The sequence below is a fragment of the Triticum aestivum genome, chromosome 2D, assembly GCF_018294505.1.
Source record: "Triticum aestivum cultivar Chinese Spring chromosome 2D, IWGSC CS RefSeq v2.1, whole genome shotgun sequence".
Lineage (NCBI taxonomy): Eukaryota > Viridiplantae > Streptophyta > Magnoliopsida > Poales > Poaceae > Triticum > Triticum aestivum.
Window position 1 is genome coordinate 225,928,283 of NC_057799.1, and position 20,557 is coordinate 225,948,839.

Consider the following 20,557-nt stretch of genomic DNA (forward strand, 5'->3'; position numbering starts at 1 on the left):
TTTTGCACCTTCAGGCCATGCTTGGAATGGTTGTATTTCAATACGGAGGCGTATAACTTACACCTGTAAGTTACTGGCCGCTGTGCAAATTCCAGCCAGAATTGAAACGACGGGCGCATGTGTTTATTTTTTACAAGTGTATTCAAAAGAGAAACGGTGATCCAAACAGGGCCTCATACTACTCCTCCCTCTGTCATAGTTTACAGGGTGCTCTTCATTATGATGCATTTCTCTCCATGCATTTCCACCACCAGAGAGACTTTAGAGCGTATTGATGGTTGCTTCTTCCGAGCAACTTACTCTGGGAAAGGTGGGGCTTATGATTTGACTGCTCATTACTACTCACTATTAGTGCGGCGCAACAACCGGGCTGAGTCTCCCATGCGGTTGTGCACTACTCCCTCCATTCTTAAATATACTACGGAGTATTTGTCTTTCTTGAGATTTCAACGAGTGACTACATACGAAGCAAACTGAGTGAATCTACACTCTAAATATGTCCATTTGAAATTTGTAAAACGACAAATATTTAGGAACGGAGGAAGTATAATTTTGTGCATGGCACATGGACCCGGATGCTGAAGAGGCTTCTGGCAATGCTATCAAGATTCCAGCATTTGTTTACATAATTGACGTACTATACAAATAATTTTCCAGCGACATGAATTGTACAATGCTCTGAGCTTTCAGCTTTTGTTTCATGTGTCTTGCCATCGATGCTCTTTCGGAAACAATAAAAAACTAACTTCCTAGATAATGCATCTCAATGATTAGCATATCAGACCTAATATTTACATCACAACTGAAGACAAAGTTGTGAGAAGGTGTTAAATTAAAATTGATCCATGCTTTCATTGGCAGGAACGTCCCCCCAGCTCTGTCTAAATCAACAATGCATGTTGGGAAAAAAATTAGCTGTCTGGAGCATGCAACATTCCGACCATTTTGTGCAGTTCCACTAAAATAGAGCTGAGCGTCCCTGTTCCAAAGATATTAAGTGTGATTACGATAATAGAGGACTGCTGATGAAACAATAAACACACAAATAGAAGCCGGTCACCTTTGCAGTCTCTCTTAAGACTAACTAATTGGAGAAGATTAAGCAAATAGTTGGAGAAGATTAAGCTCAGAGTTGGATGAGGAGGATAGAGCAAAACCAATCTCCCTTTGTGCAGTCGCACTGAAATGTAGACGTTGCCCATGTGACATTTTAGTACAACTGCACAAAACACTCTTAAGAAAAATGTGATTTGTGCAGTTTACCAAAAGGTCGCAATAGCAACAAAGTGAAATGGATAGCCCTGTTTGCAAAAAAAAAGAGGTAGAAAGGAAACATTTACTGGCCAATAACAGTTGATGACACATGCGACAACAAAAAAGAAGCATATTCCATGTCCTAAGGGAAGATAACAACCCGGTTGTGCTTATCTAAAATGGTGTGAGGACGAGATTGCAATATGGAAAGTACGCCGGACAAGCTACGTTTTGGGCAAAGAACTATGTTAGATCCACATGCAAGGTTTTCCACATGCAGCGACGTGGGAAGACGGGCAGTGGAGCAAGGCCGGAGGGGATACCTGGGGGTCGTCGGGATGTAACTAGGTGAGCGACGGCGGGTGGGATCTGCCCATACTGCGGCAGCGAGCAGGAGGCGTAGGCCCTACCGCGCCGGAGCTTGGTCAGAGAGAACGGCGGGTACCGCAGATCGGGACGTGCTGCCTCGGCGCCGTCGAATGGAGAAACGATGCACATCGTCCCTTTCCGCCGGTGGACGGGATGCGGCCGGATCAGTGACCAACGGTGAGAGAGACAGAGAGAGGCCGCCGCCGCCTTGTGTGAGATACTCTAAAGAGAGACAAACCCAGGCAGGCAGGCTCCATTGTATATAGTGGAGCGGACTACCTTTTTCTCCATAAAAATTGTTTTATATTTTGTGTACGTGCCATTGAGAGATATAACTTTATTTAAAAATAACGCGCCAATGCATCAAGTCGAACTTTGTTTCGTGCACGCGTGGTACACGACCTCCATAGGTAAACAACCGCTACACGCGTTCAAATTAGCACGTGGGCTGCCATTTCGTACAGAAATGAGCTCCACCGTGTACCCGCGCGGGTGTGGCTGGGCACGAAGCGTGAGTACGTGCACCTATTCTCTTCGTGTACGTACACCACCTATGTGGGGTTGTGTGAGAGATATACAAACGTAGAGAGATATAGTGTGTGGGTTCGTGAGTGTTTTTGGGGGGGTGTCAATCAAAAAATGTAACATATGCAATGTGTGTGAAAATAGAGTCCTGGATATATTATATATATAGAGGGGCGATCACGAGAAGAGAGTGGAGGTATCATTGGCTTGAATGTCAGTGCATCTAGTGCCCCTTAGTGATTTTGGTGTATTGAAGACTTATAGGAAGGGACTAATGTGTTTATGAGTGTACACAGGTCTATAAGTCTATGGGGAGTTTGATATTTACAATGTAACTCGACCCCTAAAAATAAAGTTCTTCGACTGAAGACTTTGGATTTCTGAAGACTTTCTGAAGACTTTGAAAGTGAAGAAATTGGTGTGACCTTGAAGACTTGGTATTCATTCGAGGAACATGGAGCGTGAAGACTTTTGTTTTTGTAGTTTCATTTTCTCTTTCTTGAGTCATAGGAAACACCGTACTGTTAAAGGGGGCCGAGGAAATACGAAGGAAAAATTTCCATGTGGTGCTCAACTCAAAATCCTACACCTACCAATCCCTTCGAGTGAAGCCATTGGAAATCTCATACAGTTCAGTCATATTCTTCAGTGACAGAGACAAAGTTCTTCTGGTCTCTGAGGAATTTGTTCTGACTGAGGAGTTAGGAATTCGCCAGTGCGGATTGCCTACATAGTGAGGAACATGATAGCCCTAAGGAATTTGATACTCAAATTTTCGACCGTTGTTGTGCTACGCGCCAGCTGTCCCAAAATATCTACCCACCTAACAGTCATATTATTGAAGGGGATTTATGTCTTATCATGTCGGGCTGCTCCCTAGGCTATAAATAGCCGCCCCCTACAACCACTAGCTAGTTGGCTGCTCCGAGAGAAACTGACACTTGTCATTTGAGAGCATCCCATCCTCCGAGGACTTTGAGCGAAAATCATCGAGTGAGGAAAACCCAAACCCAAACACCTACAAACCCAAAGTGATTGAGCATCACTGAAGAGATTGATCTTGTGTGGATCCGACGCTTGTTACCTTTGAAGACTATGGTTCTTCCAGACGGTTAGGCGTCATGGTCTAGAGCATCCAAGAGGAATTGTGGATCGCTGAGTGACCGAGTTTGTGAAGGTTTGGAAGTCACCTGAAGACTTACCACGAGTGATTGGGCGAGGTCTGTGTGACCTTAGCTCAAGGAGAATACGAGGAGGACTGTGTGTCCGGGACTGTGTGTCCTCAGGTTTAAATACCTAGCCGCTCCAACCAGACGTACAACTGAGACAGCAGTTGGAACTGGTCTACCAAATCATTGTCTTCACCAAGCTTACTGGTTCTATTTCCTCAACTCTTTCATTTCCTCATAACTGTGTTGTGCACTTGTTCATATCTGTGTTTGAAGACTTTGACTGAAGACTTTCTCTATTTCCTCAGTTCATTTTCTTCAGTTTGTTTGTCTTCATCCTGTGTTATCCTGTGTTTATGCTTTCTGTACTCTGTGCTTATCTTCATTTCATCATGATGACCATGCTTGTGTTTTGTTATGTTTACTTTTGAGTACTTATTCCACTGCAAGTAGTTCTTCGCTAAGGAATTTCCTCACCTGCAAATTCCTTAGTGAAGAATTCATAAAAATCGCCTATTCACCCCCCTCTAGTCGATATAACGCACTTTCAATTGGTATCAGAGCAAGGTACTCCCTTGTTCTGTGTGATTTTGGTTTAACCAGCTGGAGTTTTAGTTATGTTGACCGCAGGTATGATCAAGGTCTCAGCTGGGTGTCCTACCTTCGATGGGATGGACTACCCCTACTGGAAGAATAAGATGTGTATGCATCTTGAGGCAATTGATAACGATCTCTGGTATGTTGTGGAAAATGGTGTTCCCTCAGTCACACCTTCTCTGAACGCTACTAATGTGAAGAGATTCAAGCAACTCGATTCTCAAGCGAAGAACATCATATGTGGTCATCTGAGCAAATGGCAGTATGGAAGAGTGAGTGCTTTGGAAACTGCCAAGCTTATCTGGGATAGGCTGTCCAAAGTGAATGAAGGAGTCTCAACACAGCGTGACTCTCGAGTTGACGTTCTTCGCAATCTCTTCAACCGCTTCAAAAGCCTCGACAATGAAAATGTTCAACAAACCTTCGATCGCCTCACTGACATCTCAAATGAGCTTCAAGCACTTGGTGCCACTGACATCACCGACCATGAGGTGGTGAAGAAATTGCTGAGATCGCTTGATTCCTCATTTGATACTCTGGCACTGATGATACAAGAGCGTGCTGACCACAAGTCACTTGATCCCGCTGATATCCTTGAGAGGATAAATACTCATGACTTCCAGCTTGCTAAAAAGAGAGATCTCTATGGTTCGAGCTATGGCAGATCACGTGCCCTGAAGGCCAAGGCATTGTCTGAATCTGAAGATGAAGATTCTGGCAGCAGCCTTGGTGATCCTGAAGAACTGAGCCATGAACTAGCACTGCTCGTGAAGAAATTTCAGAAGTTCTCAAGACGTGGTCTCTTTGGAAAACCCTCAAGGAGCAATGATTCCTCATCCATTGACTACAAGAAGAGGCTTTGCCACAAATGCAAGAAACCTGGTCACTACATTCAAGATTGTCCTCAGTGGGAAAAGGAATCAAAGAAGAAGAAATACAAGGATTACAGTTCTGATGATCCAAAGAAGAAGAAGAAGAAATCCTCAAAGTCTTCATCATCAAAATCCTCAAAGTCTTCATCTCACAAGAAGAGCAGCTCCAAGAAGGCTCGGGCATTCATCGGCAAGGAAATGGACTCTGAGGCTGAATCTGAGGAACATGAGGAAGAGGAGGCATCTGAGGAGTCTGAGTCCGGTGTGGCAAGTCTAGCCCTCGCTACTGCATTCGTCAGCAAGTCTATCTTCAACTCTGAAGAAAATGACCTCACCAACAAGGCTGATGAAGGCAATGATGACTACGCTCCCACCTATTGCTTCATGGCAAAGGGTGCCAAGGTACTCAAATATACCTCCTCTGAATCAAGTGAGAATGAATCTGATGAAAACCTCAAGCCCAGCTACTCTAAACTTGCTAAGATTGCTGTGAAACAACAAAAGGCTTTTGAAAAGGTTCAAAATATGCTAGACAAAAGTGATGATATGTTGGATGAAGAAATGGATAGCACTAAAACCTTAACTGAAAATCTTCATAGACTTCAGTCTAGGTTTGAAAACCTTCAAGGTCATCATAACACTCTCTTATCTGATCATGAGAAGCTTTCTTATGAATTTCTTCAGAGAAAGCAAGATCTTGAAAAGCTAAGAGTGAGTTATGAAGATCTTCAGAAGGAGCGCGATTCATTACTTGCTCAACAAATCAGCGCTTCTCAGGAAGAATTTGTTCCTCCATGTTTGAAATGCATTGAATGTGAATCTGCTAATTCTTCACCTGAATGTTCAAATGCTTCTAATGCTACAAATTCTTCAACTGTCTCTGCTATCACTAATTCCTCATCTGAGGACATTGCTAGGATCACTGATGATGCAGGGCTGAAGGAATTGTACATGACAGGCATGTACAAAAGCCTCAAAGGGCATCAGACTCTTTGTGATGTGCTTAAAAAGCAGATCCTCAATAGGAACCCTAGGAAAGAGGGTATTGCCTTTGAGAGGAAACTCAATGCTGATGGTACTTGTTGGAAGCCTGAGCAGTACCCCAAAACCTCATGGGTTGCTGCAAAGGGACCTCCAGTAGATCCATCTAATCTATTTGGCTTTACATGTGAATCTCCTCATTCTTCTGATGAGTCATTTGACTCCAACTATAAATTGTTCAAAAATCAGAATGGTGAAGTATTTGCTAGATATGTTGGCACTAACTGCATGAACGGATCCCCTATGAAGAAAATCTGGGTTCCCAAAAGATGCCTTGAAAGTCTTCAGGTGAATGTCCTCATGACACCACCTGTGGAGAATAGGAACCCCAGATCAAACTCTTCATATGGATCCAAGTCCTCATACGGACCAAATTCCTCACGTGGATCATATTCCTCAAAAGGATCAAAGTAATCATATGATTATCATCGTGCTAACACCTCTGTTTCGCATGGAAGAGCTAAGGGCTATTAATATGAGCATTACTCTTCTAACCATTATGTTCATAAGTCCTCAAAGAATTTCTCTGCTTATTCATATGCTTACCCTAACTTCTCTTATGTGAAACGAAATGGATTGGCTTTTATGCCACCTTTCTCATATGGAGCTCGCAGAGTGATGAACTCTTTGCCACCCCTTCAGATGTGGGTGGTGAAGAAAAATAACTAATTTCTTCTGCAAGGTCAGGTCTCGAGACGTGCTAAAATGTCTGAAGAATTTGCTGGAGACCTGAAAGTGCGTGAAAGGACGCAGACTAATCATGAAGAAATGAACTTTCATTTCTCACGTCCTCATACTGCTTTATCTGTTCTGTTGCTTGATAAAATTGATCTGATGAATTGATGTCATATTCTTCACTGATGAACTATATGAGTTCGTAAGTTGCACTAATTCATCTGCAGGATAATCAACCCAAAGCCAATGAGTGGGTCCTCGATAGTGGATGTACAAATCACATGACTGGTGACAAGAATCTATTGATTGATGCTCCCTTATCTCCATCGCATCTGACGCATATCATCTTCGCTGACAAAGGCAAAAGTCAGGTATTGGGTCTAGGTAAGGTTGCGATCTCAAAGGATCGACACATGGACAAAGTCATGCTTGTCGAGTCCTTAGGATACAACCTCATGTCTGTCTCAATGCTTTGTGATCTTGATATGGTTGTTGTCTTTGGCAAGTATCGTTGTGTTGTGATCATGGAAGCTGACAATTCCAAAGTCTTCGAAGGCTTTAGGAGAGGACTTGTATATTGTTGATTTCTCTACAGGACCACAACCAGCCGTGTGCCTACTTGCAAAAGTTTCAGAAGGCTGGCTATGGCATCGACGACTTGGTCATGCAGGCATGAGGAATTTGCACACGTTTGCGAAGAAGAAGCATGTCATTGGCATTGATAATGTCAAATTCCTCAAGGATCACTTGTGCGGAGCCTGTGAAGCTGGAAAGATGACCAAGGCTAAGCATCCAGCGAAGACAATCAGGACTGCCACTCGACCATTTGAATTGCTTCATATGGATATTTTTCGTCCTAATCATTATTCTGCTGTTTCAAATGATGCATCTCAATATGGCTTGTTATTGTTGATGATTACTCTCGTTACACATGGGTACACATTGTTATTTACAAACATGAAGTGCAGGAAGTCTTCAAACGATTTTCTTCGAGGGCTTCAACCAACTTTGGTGTGAAGATCAAGCACATCAGAAGTAACAATGGAACTGAGTTCAAGAACTCTGGTCTTGATAACTATCTTGATGAACTTGGTATTACTCATGAGTTATCTGCTCCTTATACTCCTCAGCAGAATGGTGTCGTGGAGCGCAAGAACAGGACTCTTGCTGAGATGGCTCGCACTATGCTTGATGAATACAAGACGCCTCGTTGTTTCTGGATTGAGGCATTTGATATTGCGTGCCACATCATCAACAGATTATATCTTCACAAATTCTTCAAGAAGACTGCATATGAACTCCTCACTGAAAAGAAACCCAATGTGAGTTATTTCAAAGTCTTCGGTGCTAAATGTTGCATTAGAGATCCTCATCACAACTCTAAATTTGCACCGAAAGCACATGAAGGTTTCATGCTTGGTTACGGAAAGGACTCGCACACCTACAGAGTCTTCAACAACGTTCTTCACAAGGTTGTTGAAACTATAGATGTGCGGTTTGATGAAACTAATGGCTCGCAAAGAGAGCACCTACCTTCTGTGATAGATGAACCAGCACCTGAGGAAACTATCAAGTTCAAGGCTACTGAGGATGTCATTCCGACCGAAGAATCTGCTGAAGAATTCATTCCAGAACGTGAAGAACGTCGAGCTAATGCACCTGAAGAAAATGCTGAAGAAAAAGCTGATCAAATTCATCGACGGCAACCAGCTCATCCTCACGTTGCAAAAGAAGTGCAGATTGAGAAAATCATCGATGACATTGAAGCACCAGGTCCTCTCACACGCTCAAAAGCTTCCTATTTGTCTAACTTTTGTGGGTACTTTGCTTTTGTCTCTATCACAGAGCCCACTAAGGTAGATGAAGCATTTCTGGAGCCTGAGTGGATTCAAGCTATGCAAGAAGAATTACATCAATTCGAGCTCAACAACGTCTGGGAACTGGTCAAACGTCCAGATCCTCGCAAGCACAATATCATTGGCACAAAGTGGATCTACCGCAACAAGCAAGATGAAAATGGCCTTGTGGAGAGGAATAAGGCACGGCTTGTAGCTCAAGGCTACACACAGGTTGAAGGAATTGATTTTGATGAAACTTTTGCACCTGTTGCTAGACTTGAGGCCATTCGCATATTACTTGCTTATGATAACCATCATGATATCACCTTATATCAAATGGATGTGAAAAGTGCATTCCTCAATGGTAAGCTTGAGGAAGAAGTATATGTTGCTCAACCCCCAGGTTTCGAAGATCCAAAGCATCCTGACAAAGTCTTCAGACTCAATAAGGCCCTCTATGGCCTCAAGCAGGCCCCTCGGGCATGGTATGATACTTTGAAGGAATTCCTCACGAAGAAAGGCTTTAAACCCGGTTCACATGACCCTACTCTTTTCACTAAATCTTATGATGGTGAATTGTTCGTGTGCCAAATATATGTTGATGATATTATCTTTGGCTGTACTAACCAACGTTACAGTGATGAATTTATCTATATGATGAGTGAAGAATATCAAATGTCTATGATGGGAGAGTTGAAATTCTTTTTAGGTCTTCAAATTCGTCAACAGCGCAATGGCATATTCATATCTCAGGAGAAGTACCTCAAGGATGTACTGAGGAAATTCGGCATGCAATATTGCAAAGGGGTCAAAATTCCAATTCCCACAAATGGCCATCTATGCACTGATGAAAATGGTATTGACTTCGATCAAAAGGTATACCGCTCCATGATTGGTTCTCTATTGTATCTATGTGCATCTAGGCCAGATATTATGCTTAGTGTTTGCATGTGTGCCCGATTTCAAGCTACACCGAAGGAATCACACCATTAGGCTGTGAAGCATATTCTTCGATATCTAGCTCACACACCAACACTTGGACTATGGTACCCCAAGGGATCGGCTTTTGATCTCATTGGATATTCAGACTCTGACTATGCTGGTGACCGTGTGGACCGCAAGTCAACATCTGGTACATGTCATTTCCTTGGAAGATCTTTGGTCTGTTGGTCCTTGAAGAAACAGAACTGCGTATCACTGTCTACTGCTGAAGCTGAGTACATTGCTGCTGGTTCTTGCTGTGCTCAATTGTGGTGGATGAAGCAAACTCTCAAGGACTACGGCGTCAACGTGGAGAATGTGCCTCTCTTCTATGACAACGAGAGTGCCATCAAGATTGCTCACAACCCAGTTCAGCACTCGAAGACAAAGCACATTCAGATTCATCATCATTTTCTTCGTGATCATGTGTTTAAGGGCGACATTTCTATTGAGCATGTGAAGACTGAAGAACAGCTAGCCGATATCTTCACAAAGCCCTTGGATGAGAAGAGATTTAGCAAGTTGCGGTGTGAGCTAAATATCTTAGAATCTTTGAATGTTCTTTGAAAAGGACACTCATCCTAACACTTATGCAAAATTGATGACTTTGATGTGCAACACATGAAGAAAAGTTTTTTCAATCAATGAAGACTAACAATCTAAGTGTGAAGAAATTAACGAAGAATTTGATTCTCAGAGCCCTACGACAATTGTACGCAGTGTCTGAAATCATCATTATTATACGGTGGGTCATGCCACCACCAAAAGTTAAAAATCTTCAATTTGAGTTTTTCCTCAGTTTTGAAATTCCTCAGTTGTTCATGTTCTTCAACTTTGCATTGTGTTCACTGTTTCCGTCGTTTTTCTTCATTGGTTATATATATAGGGAAAATCCATCCTACCACCCGGTGGTAGTTACCCCACATGTCTCATATACTACCATATGGTACTATATATACTATTTTATTATTTTAAATATGTTCATATACTATATCTAAGCTATTTCAAAGCAAGTTACATGAAAAAATTGCATATGAGCCCATAGTTTTTATTATATTTGTGAAATACGTACATATTTGTACGTAAAAAAGAGCATACTCAAAAAATGGTACATACTACCAAATAATTAGTATATATACTACCTAATCATTGTTATATACTACATACTACACATACATACTCTCGGTTTCGACAGATACTACATACAACATACAAAACGCAAGTGGTGGTAACTACCACTGCTTGTAGGAAACATTTGTCCTATATATATATATATATATATATATATATATATATATATAGATTGGGTTGAGTTTATGTCCTCTACAGCATTCACTTATTGCTATTTCTTCAAGTTGTTTTTTTCTGCTAAGTGAATGTGATCGGACCCTTCCCCCTCTATGCTAAACTCAACCCAATCTATTCACAAATTCTTCATGTGCGTTCTATTTGAAACTCGTTCAAAATCTTCACTGTGTCCTTGTCAGCTGAAGAATTTGCGAACGAAACTTTTAACTTATCTTATCTAAATTTTCGGCTTTGCCGCTCAAACTGTTCCGCATTCCATGAAACACTTATCTATTCACCCACGATCTCACACGATCTCCACTTCTCAGTACGTGGGTGACACATGTCAAGCGAATGAGAAGGGTCAGGGGCACGTTCGTCCAAATTCTTCGGGCGAACAGTTTTTTCACACTGGCTATAAATACCCCTCCCCTTCCTCACTTCTCTTTTACTCCGCTCGATCTCACGCCAGCTCAAGCTTCTCAAACCCTAGCGCCGCCGCTACTTCATCATCGCCGGGGAGGAAGAGCTTCACTGCCTCGACCTCGTCGCCGTCGTACTCGCGCCGGCTGCGGATTTCTTCACTCCGCCGCCGCCGTAGCTGTCTTCGTCAGCCGAGTTAGGGCGTGGAAGATCTGAACTGACGAACTTCACATCTACACCTCTCAGTTCGTCGTGTTCTTCATCCAGGGTAATTAAAAGTTACTTTTACTACCCTCTTTGATTCAACAAATTTCTACAAAATCTTCAAAGGTGTTTATTCTTCAAATTCTTCACACAATAAACACCTCACATGTCATCTGTTCTTGATTCATTTCTCTAAGCTATATTTTTCTTCAAGATTCCTCAATTGTGTGGATTTCTGATCTGTACAACTCTGGAACCTAAGACAAAGAACGCTTAGTGAAATTCTTCAAGACTCATCTGGTCAAATTCCTCAAACTTGTTCTTTTTGAAAAACCTCTGAGAACGCATATGACCTCTCCAAAATCCTCGCAACTATACTCTGTTCACAGGTACTCATGTCAGCTGCTGAATCACTAGGTTCTCATCAACTTAACTCATTTGTAGCGTTCCTCGAAGAAAAGTTGCATACATCTTAAGAGAATTCCATTGTTCAAATTCCTCATTTGAAGAAAATGGCTGATGGAAAGAAGCCACAAAAGGGAGGAAAGAGGCATGAGGTTAATACTGCTTTTGAGATCCCTGATGACATATATAAGGATTACTGCACTCCTGATAAGGCCAAGTTTGGCAAGGATGACAAAAATTAGCGCAAGGTGTGCATCCAGAGGATAGAGAGGAGATGGGCAAGAGAGTGGAGGGAGTACAGGTATGTTACTCCCAAGTACATGAAGAAAGTCGCTCTCAATCCTCCATGCCCAAGACCTCCATTGGCACCTGGCCAAGAAGCAGATCCCACCAGCCTCAAGCGTGGTGAGGATTATCCTGATGAATGGGCCAAGCGCCAGGCCAAGTTGGCCAGACAAGCAAGAGAAGCATTGAGGAAATTCAACGAAGACTCTGCTGCTGCTGCTGCTGCCACTGCTGAGGCCTCTGCTAGCAAGCCGAAGAAGGCCATGGCAAAGAAGCCTGCTCATAAGCCAAGTGCTTCACCCTCAATGCCCTCACGGCCCAGTTCCTCAGAAATGCCCTCACGGCCAGAATCTTCAAAGCCCTCACGGCCAACTCCTCATGCTGCTCCCGCTCCAAAGTCCTCAGCTCCTCCGCCAAAGTCCTCAGCTGCTCCGACAAAATCCTCTGCACCTGTGCACCTTGCCACATGCCAAAGGACGACAGGCATCTCTATTGCCTCAGGAGCTTCTGCTAGTTCCTCAGCTGCACCAAATTCTTAAACGGGACCCTCTCTGCTAAAGACAAAGGCCACTGCTGGACGTGGCTCTCGCCCAAGTCCTCACAAGAAGCAGGTCACCTTCCAAGTGCCGTCTGATGAAGACGAAGCTGATGATGATGAACTTGCAGAAATCATCAGAGATAGGTAGGTCAAGGCCGCTAGAGCCAAAGGCAGCAATGTGCCTCTTCTTCTGGATCCGAAGCTGATCCTAGACTTCATTGATCTATGGCACAAGGATCCCAACACGCATTTGCCGGAGATGAACCTCACTCCAGGTCAAAGTCATGTTTTGTCTGCCTTCATCGAAGAAGAAAAATGGAAATTTGAACAAGGAAGAAGAGTGAAGAAAGCGCAGTACAAGAAACAGCGTTTTCTGAAGCAAAATGTTCTGAAGCTTTCCCCCGAAGAACTCGTTGCCTTGCAAGCTGAGATCAAGCAACTGAGTGATGAATTTGATCTTTACTATGCTGACTGGCTTGGAGCCAAAGTCAGGTTTGTGAAGTTGACTGAAAAGTTCACGTCCAATGTTGCAGCCCCAACGCAAAAAGAAAATCCTCAGGCTGAAGCATCTGCTCAGCCGACTGAAGAAGATGCCAGCACCGCTGATGACAACCAGGCTGCTGAAGAAACTCAAAGCACCAGGGCTGATGACTGCATTCCAGCCGCTGAAGAAATTGCCAGGGCATCCACTAGTGGTGCGCCTGAAGAAAATGAAGAAGTCAGGGCAACTGCATCAGTTGTGCTTGAAGAAATTCAACCAAATTCCTCTGCTCCTCCTGCGCCTACCCCAACTCCGATCCTACCATCTGCATCAGATGTGAAGAGGAACAAGGCTGCAGAGCATGCAGCGGTGAAGAAAAGGAAGGCATCAACTTCATCAGATTCTTCAGCCCTGAAGAAGATGAAGCCATTGACTAGCTCATTTGACAACCCAATTGATGTTGTTCCTATTTCAACCATGCCATCAAAGGACCTTGTTCCTTCTGATGAAGATTATGTGATTCCAAGTGAATCCGATGAAGATAATCTTTCTGCTGCTTCGTCATAGTAGTTGGATGAAGAAATTGAAGTGGATGCAATCCCTTCAACACCAATTGTCTCCTCGCCTATGCCTTAGTTCACTGCTGAAGAGGCCGGCGTTGAAGAAATGGAAGAAGAAGATGTGGACATTGGAAGCACTACTCCAGTGATGAATGATGACTTTTGGGAAAGTCAGCACCCCAACTCTCCTCTGTTCACACCACTCCAACAAATTCCTCAGTCCCCTGTTGCTACTGAAGTACAAATGGGATCTGAAGAAACTCGTGAGACTCCATCTGTCCATGAAGAAATTCCAGCCACTAGTGCTGATGAAAATGTAAATGAACAATTGAAGACCCAGTCTGTCACTGAAGAAGAAGCTGAAATTCCTCAGCCTGTGGAACCTGAGATTGCGATTCCTGAGGTGGTAATGCAATTGACTGACACTCCTCAGCCCAAGCCAAAGGATCCATTCTCAAATAAGCATAAATTCAAGGCTGATGACTTCTTCGGCGAGCACGTGTTCTTCACTGACTATAATCCCTATGATTCTACTCGTCTTAGAAGGAAGCGCTTCTGGACCGCCAGCCAGGCCAACTTCTATTCTTCACTGCTCTTCAACAAGGACAAAGTCTTTGACCACGAGCATATTCCTCATGTGGACATGGAATCACTGCCATGCTTCTCACCTGTCCTCAGCATGCTTCATGACACAGGCCTCCTCAACTTTTGCACAGACATAGTTGACTGGAATGAACAGCTCATTCTTCAATTCTACACAACACTGCACATCACAGGAGATGCTGACGATGTGAACTCCTGGGTTTTGGACTGGATGACCGATAACACTCACTATAAGGCACCGGCCTCTGAATTACTTCACACCCTGCCCATTAGTCCTCCACCTGAAGGAGCTCGTTGCCTGTACCAAGAGCCTGAACTGACTGCCCATTATATGCAAGTTCTTATGAAGCCTCTGAAACCTGGTCAAGCCCCAAGGACCAAATTCCTCGTGAGGGAATTGCTCTATGTGCCAAGAACAGTCTATCGCATTCTGACGAAGACTATGAGTCCAATCAAAGGCCACGACTCGAATGATGAGGAAGTCGTTGGCATGATGAAGAATCTGCTATTCAACATCATGCATGGCATCCCTGTCAACAATCATGATTTCTTCATGAGGACTCTGGCCAATGTCGCTATCTCTCCGTTTGAGCTGAAGCCTTATGCTCCTTGGATCATGAGATTCCTTAGAACAAGGTCTTCACTCAACTACAAGGCTGATTTTCAGAATCACCTCAGCTACTTGCCCCCAATCGAAGTCCTCAAGCGGACATATTCCTCAGCTGATGAAAAGGGCAAGGCACCTGCTGTTATTGATGAAGGCATTCGTCCATTGGATGGTCAGTTTCACAAAGCTGCATCTTATTCCACCAATGATGACTCTGTCACTCATGATTCTGCTGCTAATGCATCCAAGCCAAATCCTCAAGCCACAACTCCCAGGGTGATGACTGGTCGTGAGCTGCTTCTTAGTCTTCACCAGAAGGTGGATCGAAACCATAAATGGATCAAGCGTCAGTTTGGTTCTATTCTTCACAACATGACTGCTACACATAATGCAGTGAAGAAAAACCATTACTACCTCCATGAAGTCTTCGGTCGCACCTGGGCTATTCTATCACATGTATATGGTGAAGAAGATCTGAAGCAAATGGGTCTCAAGGAAGATTTTGACTGGTCTGCTCCTCCACCAAAGAAATACAAGAAGGTCAAGGTTCCTTCCTTGGTGGCCAGCTCATATTCTTCATCACGCGAAACCGACGAGCATGAATACTTGGACGACACTGCGGCGGGCCCTACATCAACGAACGACCCCAACAACGCTGGCGCTCCTTCTTCATCATGATATTCTTCAGGAGCGTTAGTCCTCATTTTCGATCCTTTTGGTCATTTGATGACAAAGGGGGAGAAATTTGAGTTAGTCTTCAAGCGGGTCTATCTTATATGGGCGTTTTTCTCAAGTTACAACTCTCGTTCTTCTGATGACTTTGCTGGATCGAGTTGTAAACTTAAACTCTATGGTGGCCTGATACTTTTGTTGAGCTCTTCTGCATGCTTATTCGCCATTAATATTTATGCGCACATGCTGAATTACATCAGTCACCATATTTCATAATGCATTTCAAATTCTTCATATTATATGTCAAATGCGTGTATGAATTACAAAATATAGGGGGAGATCTCCATGATTATACTCTTCATGTGTGCATTGCTTCAAAAGCAAATTCCTCACTATCTTGCAATCAAATTCCTCAATATCAGTATTTACACTTCATATGTTTATCCCCAATGAAAACTTAACCTATATTGTCATCAATCACCAAAATGGGGGAGATTGTAAGTGCATCTAGTGCCCCTTAGTGATTTTGGTGTATTGAAGACTTATAGGTTAAGGGACTAATGTGTTTATGAGTGTACACAGGTCTATAAGTCTATGAGGAGTTTGATATTTACAGAGAAAGTTGACCCCTAAAAATGAAGTTCTTCGACTGAAGACTTTGGATTTCTGAAGACTTTCTGAAGACTTTGAAAGTGAAGAAATTGGTGTGACCTTGAAGACTTGGTATTCATTCGAGGAACATGGAGCGTGAAGACTTTTGTTTTTGTAGTTTCATTTTCTCTTTCTTGAGTCATAGGAAACACCGTACTGTGAAAGGGGGTCGAGGAAATACTAAGGCAAAATTTCCATGTGATGCTCAACTCAAAATCCTACACCTACCAATCCCTTCGAGTGAAGCCATTGGAAATCTCATACAGTTCACTCATATTCTTCAGTGACAGAGATGAAGTTCTTCTGGTCTCTGAGGAATTTGTTCTGACTGAGGAGTTAGGAATTCGCCAGTGCGGATTGCCTACACAGTGAGGAACATGATAGCCCTAAGGAATTTGATACTCAAATTTTCGACCGTTGTTGTGCTACGCGCCAGCTGTCCCAAAATATCTACCCACCTAACGGTCATATTATTGAATGGCATTTATGTCTTATCATGTCGGGCTGCTCCCTAGGCTATAAATAGCCGCCCCCTACAACCACTAGCTGGTTGGCTGCTCCGAGAGAAACTGACACTTCTCATTTGAGAGCATCCCATCCTCCGAGGACTTTGAGCGAAAATCATCGAGTGAGGAAAACCCAAACCCAAACACCTACAAACCCAAAGTGATTAAGCATCACTGAAGAGATTGATCCTGCATGGATCCGATGCTTGTTACCTTTGAAGACTGTGCTTCTTCCAGCCGGTTAGGCATCATGGTCTAGAGAATCCAAGAGGAATTGTGGATCGCTGAGTGACCGAGTTTGTGAAGGTTTGGAAGTCACCTGAAGACTTACCACGAGTGATTGGGCAAGGTCTGTGTGACCTTAGCTCAAGGAGAATATGGTGAGGACTGTGTGTCCGAGACTGTGTGTCCTCAGGTTTAAATACCTAGTCGCTCCAACTAGATGTACAACTGAGACAGCAGTTGGAACTGGTCTACCAAATCATTGTCTTCACCAAGCATACTGGTTCTATTTCCTCAACTCTTTCATTTCCTCATAACTGTGTTGTGCACTTGTTCATATCTGTGTTTGAAGATTTTGACTAAAGACTTACTCTATTTCCTCGGTTCATTTTCTTCAGTTTGTTTGTCTTCATCTTGTGTTATCCTGTGTTTATGCTTTCTGTACTCTGTGCTTATCTTCATTTCATCATGATGACCATGCTTGTGTTTTGTTATGTTTACTTTTGAGTACTTATTCCGCTGCAAGTAGTTCTTCGCTAAGGAATTTCCTCACCTGCAAATTCCTCAGTGAAGAATTCATAAAAATCGCCTATTCACCCCCCTCTAGTCGATATAACGCACTTTCATTGAGGTATCCATAGAATCGAAGAGAGGGATGATGTGTGCGCGTGTGTGTGTGCGCGCGCATGATCGATAAAGAGTGCCATCGAATTTGTGTGTGCCCACGTCAAAGATATAGGGTGGCTGGCCTACTGGAACGTGAGAGGGGACAGGTGCAGTTTGTCTCTGTGGCATGGATACCTACCTATAGCGCTCGACTATCCGTGTGTGGTGGGGGAGGAGGCCGTATTAACTATAGAGGTAAAATGGCTGGTATATGTGTGGAGGAGGAGAGAGGCCTACCTTATGTATTAAGGGAGATCGATTGGCATCCATGCATATGTGTAGGAGAGGAATAAGGTTGGGAGAGAGACAAAGCTAGAGTGTTGGAGGGGGTGGTAGTGGAGTTGCTTATAACAAATGGTGGGAGAGGCTTGCTGGACAAACGGGGGGCACGCCTGCAATATCAATAAGAGAGGGGATGGCTGTCTGTCTGTGCGCGTGCGTGTGGGAGACGGGTCAGGAGGCATGCACGAATGATGAGGGGGGATGATATGGCTGTGGTAAGCAGACATAACTACATAGGAAGATCAATCGTCCTCTGTCAGAGAAAGGAGAGACATAACTTGTGAGGTACGTCGATCGATGGGTGGGGGGAAAATAGTAAGTCGACCTAGGTATATGTAGGGAGATCGATCGGTATACATGCATGTATGTGTTAGAAGCAAATAAGGCCTGGGGAGAAGGATGGAGAGAGAGGGATGCATCTAAGAGGTGTAGCGAGAGGCATACTATATCGATGGGGAAGGAGTGTGCGAGTACGAGATCGATGAAAAGAGTGGTGGGAGTGAGGCATGGACAGTGAGAAGAGAAGAGGGGAAGCTTGTGTTTGTGGTAGGCACACCTGGCTAGAGAGGCATATCGATCGATGTGTGCCATAAAGAAGGAGCTGGGGGCCTACACACACCGTGGGTGAACAACCTAAATTGAAAAGACGAATTTGCGCGATGGAGCTAGAGAATGCTGAGCAAGGGTGAGAGGGATGCGGGTGTGTGCATGCACGAGAGAAAGTTAACGCTAGCTACAAAGATAAGAGGATTGTGTGGGTGTAAAAGACGAATAGAGATCATAATTCATTATGAAAAGCGAATTCGGATATTTGAAGAATTCATCATAGTGTTTTGAACCGACGCATGCATGAATATATATAACGGTGATACACATGGTGTGGTTATGAACATGTTATACTACATATAATATATTTTATCTCTACTCTTATAAAAAACAGAGTTGTTGATGATGGTGTGCCTCCCATCCTGCAATATAGACCGTCAGGAAGGAAACTATGGCAATTTTGAAAAAAGATACCCACACCCCTCTCCATATTTGCAAATAAGGCCTCCCCTTGATCATGTTGATGTTCCGTGGAACGCATGGGCATCTTGCTAGTACTACATATAATATATAGAACATTGATTATAATTTGGGCTAATGTGTGGCTTTTGCAGCTCAGGGCTAAATACTTGTCATAATGTAGGGGGCGGGGCACTATACTTTGTGTGATAAACACGGTGTGCGTATGGAACATGGTTTAGATTATGAATATATAGTTAGTACATCAAATGTACTATTATTTGGAATCAACATCAAGTGTACTCAATAGATTGAATTCAAGTTCATATAGTACACATAGTTCATATATATCTCTATAGTAATCATGTGCTGTGTTTGTTAAAGTAATACACGAATGATGGTTGAAGTTGGCAACAATCATGATTGTAGATTCTTATTGAAATAGAGAAACGAATTCAAATTCAGTTCGAATTGCAGTGGTAGTATAAACATTTGGATTGCACTAAAATGTTGGTATGAGTAGGTTACATGCATTATACAGCCAGCGAAAAAATTTAATTGGACATAACATGGATTCATACTCTCTCTCTCTTTCTGTAGCTTTGAATAGCATTTGTATAGTAAAACTACAAGACTCTCTTTGTGTGGTGTGAATAGTTATTTTTTCGTTTTTTTTGTTGAGGGAAGTGCGAATTGATTTGGTACGTACAAGTGCAATATTACACGTTAGGCTTGTCCCTAAAATTCAACCCGCGCCTTGTTATATCCTGAAAATTCTGATATCATGCTCCCAAAACTGGCGCCTTCACAACCCACGCCTTGCTATCCCAAAATTACAATGCGCACGAAAACTCCCTCCAGCTGCCAAATCCTGACACGCGAAATCCCCCTTCTAACCCTGAGCCGAAAGGGCCGCTAGTTCAAATTGGTGCGGGGTACTTTTGTAACACACCCTACATTTTGGACAAGCGCGTCCCTAAGTCATGGTTCCCCCCTCCCATCGCCTCCTTTTCGCCATTCGAAATCCCAGGCCGCCATAACCTCTCCGCTCTAGCCGCGAAACCCCACCCTCCTCCGTCCGCCACCTCACCTTTGCCCAGCCGGAGCCTCTTCCCCGATGACGTCGTCCACCGCAATAGCTCGACGTCCCTCGTCCACCTCCCAGGATGAGGATCCGTCGTCCATCTTGTCGTCCCGCCGGTTCAGCCGCCCCGTCCTCCACCTCCAAGGAGCTGCTCCGACGATCGCCTCGTCTATCACGGCTGCTCCATCCCCACAGTGCCGCCTTAACCTTCTCCACCGGAACCGCAGCATCCTCACCGACTCCTCGGACGAAGCCGAGGCCTACTCGGCTCCACCAAAGAGGTAGTACACTCATTGCATCACACCTTCTCCTTAACTCGACCTCCCGGCGACGACGGTGCTCCATCCCGCACCCCCATGGTGCGGCTACCTCGAAGCCGGCGCTGCGGGCAACATCTCCACGGCGGCTCTCCCCCAGCACGAGGCCCCTTCGGCGGCGGCGGCCATACCAGCCGGATCTGCTGCTACTGCTCCGGCTCTCGCTCGCTCGCTCGTGCTGCTGCTGCTGCTCCGGCTCTCGCTTGCTCGCTCGCTTGCCCAGCTGCTGCTGCTCCGGCTCTCGCTCGCTCGCGCTACTGCTGCTGCTCTCCCCCTCGCTCGTGCTGCTGCTCTGCTCTGATTTAGCTACACTTCAGTCGGCTGAATTGACTTGTGGGTCAGTCGATTTTCAGGGGGTGGGGGGGCTCGCCGGAGTTAAGGAAGAACCACCCGCAGCGGGGAGGGGGGCTCGCCGGAGAGGTACCCCACTATCTATCT